The sequence below is a fragment of the Mytilus californianus genome, unplaced genomic scaffold, assembly GCF_021869535.1.
Source record: "Mytilus californianus isolate M0D057914Y unplaced genomic scaffold, xbMytCali1.0.p SCAF_10, whole genome shotgun sequence".
NCBI classification, from domain to species: Eukaryota; Metazoa; Mollusca; class Bivalvia; order Mytilida; family Mytilidae; genus Mytilus; species Mytilus californianus.
The window spans coordinates 63,643,129-63,648,042 of record NW_026262582.1 but is presented as its reverse complement, the minus strand read 5'-3'; the positions used below and the strand labels follow the sequence as shown (position 1 = coordinate 63,648,042).

Sequence of the window (4,914 nt, the reverse complement as noted above, 5' to 3'; positions counted from 1 at the left end):
CTGCTCAACGATGGCGCGATATAAACTCAATTTGGTTGAATATTTTCAAAATCGTTTTTGTGTTGTTCGGTCGTTTTGACGGTTTTCCATGGTGTCTACTCCACTGCTGTTGGACGTTTTGTCTCCGGCGGAATCACAAGTCCAGTAGCATGCATTTTTGTGTTGACATGAAATATTTTGATATGTTCTTTCTTTTTACATTTACTGTTTTTACAATGTTAAATTACTCGAAATACAAGGTTCGTCTACCACAAGGCATTTATTGGCTTCGCAGTATTTTGGAATTTCTATTTTTCTGCAACTTTGTATTTGATTCGTCCTTCCAACTGGTTTGATTGAAGCGCCACTGAACACTCTGATATAGACGAAATACACTTCTGGCGTCACACATTAAAGTCCGGGTAATGGTACCTTTCATGCGTTCTCAGAACTACTATGTTGAAACCACTGCTAGAGTTTTTTCGTTCCCGAGGGTATAACCAACCAAGTACTCCACACTTGTGTGTTGACATAAAATATCATAATGATTGATATATCCTTTTTTGTAAATTTATTATTAAATAAAATCTGTTTAAAATTACTTTAAATTCTAAGGTTTTAGATTGCCTTATCCGTAGAAACCATTTCTTAATTTTTGGTATATAATTATCTTAAACTTTGCATTAGATTGAACTAAGTTGATTCAAGCGCTACTAATAGATCTGATGTAGACGGAACGCGTATCTGGCGTGTTAATTAAGATAAGTTTGTTATGATTTTGTACACGAAACGCACTATTGAAAGACTGTTATCTTTGATGAGTTCTCATACCCATGGCCAATTTCATTACATGTACTTGTGGTTATTCCGGCTCCGCTCTGAGCGTTCATAATTAATTTCGGTTTGTCTACGCCTAGGCATGTTTCAGCTTACACAATAATTATCCTTGTACTATAGATGTGTGCACAATCAAAGGCCAATGACCTTGCTGATTTTTACTGTTTATCCGTTTTTGATTATATACTTATGACCCGGATCGGTACTTATACATCCCGCCGTTGTGTTATGGTCAATTTTGAGTTCTTGTCTTTCAGTTTTGCTAATGAATTTTGTCTATATGCCATTTTGTGTTTCTTTGTTTTATAGTGATTAAGATTATATTACAATGTTGACTGCTGTACCATAATTTTTGACGTTTTTACCTATTATGTCTATTTGTTTTGCTCACACATTTTTGTCAATATAATGGAATTCTATGCAACTGTCATACAAGTGAGAGGTTTAGCTAGCTATAACACTAGGTTTAATCACAATTTTCTTCATAAGGAAATGCATGTAACAAGTCAGTTGTTTTCCGTTCGGTAGATTTGTTTGAGCTTTCGTTAGTTGTTTTATGCCGATTTGATGAGTCAATGAATTTCCGACTGTTTTTGACAGTTTTTTTCTTATGTATGGTGGTACACAATGGGCCAAGTTAAGGGAAGGGTTGAACGCTCACAAACATATTTAACCGCACAAGATTCTGTAAGTGTCTGTCCAAAATCAGGGGCCTGTAATTCAGTGCTTCTCGTTGTTGCTGTGTGTGGTATCTGGTTTCTTTTTTTTCTGTCATAAATCAGACCGTTAGTTTTTAGGTTTGATTTAATTCTACGCTTGGGATAATTGTAATTGGAATCATTAATCAGCTGCAATCATCATTATAGTATATAATGATTTTCCTATAATTTAAAAAAATATTTTGTTCCACAATTAATATTTTCAATCCATATATGATAGCGAAATCTGTTTAAGGGTGTACAATTGTCATCAAGTGCAGCTGTGTGTTTAACATTCTTAAATAGCTTTTACGAATTGAGATTTGTTTTGTTTATATTTTTTTGTTTGTATTTCGTGAAATTACAATGAAAGTTCTAATGGATATTTGGTTTATCTTATTTACACTTATTCATGTTATAGTATGTTGTGTGTCAACATATGTTTTAAAGTGTAATTGACCGTGTGTGTACATTTTTACTGACTCTCGTATATATTCTATAGTTTGTTTTATTACTCCATGTTGCAATTTACTGGGTATATTGATATGAAATCATCCTGAAAGAGTGTCATTGCAGGTAGACAAGAAAAACTGTTGTTCTTCACTACATATAATGTAAAAGAGATATATCTGGATATAGGAGTCGTGAAAGACCTAGCTAATACAACGTCAACATCATATTCTATAGCTTACGATGTGAAAGGACGATATGTGTATGCTTCAAAATATCATGAAAATTCCATAGTTAGGTACCATCAATATTTAACTATTGATTAATATTTGTTTTATGAATCGCATTATCTTGACATTTGATTTTATAAAACAAAAAATGTATTGCATGTTACATATTTCACTGAACAAAACATACACAAAAGATGATTAAAAATAATTGTGTTAACTACAACAGCAGATAGAGATGTGATTATTGAAAAAAATGCTCTACTTTATATCTCAGTATAACACTTCTAAACATAGAGCAGTATTATCATAGATAGTTAAAAACAAAATAAATAAATAACAAAACCTGCATTAATAAGGAACAACAACATTTACTGTAACATGATCGAAGAAATTTATATATTTGCCTAATAATAATAATTCTCTCACTTCTCAGATTCCCTTATCCAAATGACCAAAATGTAAATTTTGAAATTGTGGTCTCTGCAAACAATCCATTTGACGTAGCATTTGACTCAGGGAACAGTCATCTATACTGGACAGAATATACAACTTTAGGAATAATATTGAGATGTAATTCAGATGGATCCGATTTAACCACCATTGTTAATGAAACCTTTCCATTTGCACTTACATTAGACACACATAATAGGTTTGTTATATTAGTTACTCTATGTTCTTGAATGTTTGTTATTTGACTGTCTTTTTTTTATTGGTAGAAAGTGTTCGTTGGATTGCATTGATGATATTTAAAAATTATATGATAATATTTTTTACACTAGCTGTTGAAATTCATTTGAGTTTTGAATTTCAAAATGTAACCATGTCGATTGCAGTATGCGACAGGTTCTAGTCCGTTATTACAGCGTTGTAATTTTAAAGGATGAGTTCATCCAGTTTATGTGCCTAAAGCACAAGAATATGTAACTATTTACCCACATTGTTTAGAGGGTAATATATGCAAATCCTCTGATTTTATTAAGGGCTGAAATATTTCTTGTTTCTTCGAAGGAAAAACAAGTGCTTTTGTGTCAACTTTTTGTGTCTCTTGTATCAGCCAAAGGCTTTATTATTTGATACAAGTGTTTTTTCGAAATTCAATAAGAGGAAATATTAAAGATATTTTTCAATGTTTACTTTTAACAACATCATTAGATGGATCTACTATAGTCAATTAGGCAGTAATGCATTACACAGGATGACATTTGAAGGAAAAGAAAAACAGGTAGTAATACAACTGACAGCATGGCCGGTAGAAATAGGTATGTTATCTATAGAGAAGTTTAATGAATTGGTAAGTGTAACCTATTGTATCTGTGTTATGAAAAAAGTAAAAAATATATCAACTGAAAGTATGTAGTGAATATGACCTAACAGATATTAAAGTAATTACCAGAAATTTGCTGTATGAAATTTACTCCGATTTATAAGCCATATATAGACTCTTTGGTTAAAATATTATATACAGCCGACTCTCGTTATCTCGAAGTCAGTCGGACCAGAGAAATATTTCAAGATACCCATAGTTTGACTCAAACGAATACCGGAAGTATGACAGACCAAGGGACACAACTCTTGCTTAGCTTGGTAAGGCTTAATTAAATCCCGGTGGATATGTGTCGGGGATCGATATTTTGGTCTGAGATCGATGTATCTTTATGTAATTGTTGTTTTATGATTATTATAAAATTGATTTTTTTTTTATATTGTCTCTTTTTATTCTTTGTACAGTAACTCCTTTTCTTGTGGTTTTCAGACGACAGTATAATTTTTTACATTGTTTGATAAATTAAAATACGAATTGTACGACAACGTAGATTTAAAATATGAAGATGAATATGTCGCACATAATATTTTAATCTTACCTTTCGAATGTCTAAAAAATATCAACTATGTTGGACATTAATTGGATACAATTGGAAGTCGCTGATGATTAATTCAAAAGTTTAAGACTAATTAGATCTAGACTCGCAAAAAAGTATGCACGCGTAAAAGTCAATGTTTATGGTAACTTTTTTACAAAACGGACAAATCTTGAAAATTAACATTAAAACACAATTTGGAAGACTGCAGTAAATGTGATTCTTTTCCAAACAGGTGACTTCTTTGATAGTTAATGTTTGTTATTTAGTTATTATTCCAGATTTTGTTGACAAACGAGTTTATTGGATGGAATATGACACAGGTGACTTGAAATCGGCTTTGTATAATGGGTCGGATGTCAAAACAGTGACTAGCACCTATTCAATCACCGATAACCGGGAAATTAGTATCATGGGTGATTACGTCTTTTACACAAATACTTATGAAATTCTCAAAGTACACAAATCTTTAGGACAAATCCCAGCTGTTGTGCACACAGAACCAATACAGATCTTTGGAGTGTTATTTTTTAAACAAGGAGGTAAGAATATATCAGCAATTAAGCCAATAAACTATATTAATCATTCTATAAATTGTTAACTCAAACTCAGTGTGTTAAATGAACATAAAATAGGGAAAAGACAGACACCGACAAATTACTAGTATATCAGATGTATTTGAGGATGTTTCATCTATCAATCTGTTATTTTCTGTTTCAATATAATATTTTCTTTAGGTGCCATTCCTATTATTATGTTATAACAGAATTAGTTGTATTAGTGCTATCATAGTAGTATAAATGGTAGTTGTTGTTGTGTGCTGTTAAAAGATGAAATGTATATTCATCTAGCAAATGTTTA

At 31.6% G+C, this 4,914-nt stretch overlaps 1 long non-coding RNA gene across 1 annotated transcript; it reads left to right on the top strand.

The window, feature by feature from the left end:
• Positions 1-2,102: 2,102 nt before the first annotated feature.
• On the top strand, positions 2,103-3,453 carry LOC127718379 (uncharacterized). Its single transcript, XR_007989806.1, has 3 exons — positions 2,103-2,262; positions 2,628-2,843; positions 3,347-3,453. It is a non-coding gene; the product is annotated as an uncharacterized LOC127718379 (long non-coding RNA).
• The last annotated feature ends 1,461 nt before the right edge of the window (positions 3,454-4,914 follow it).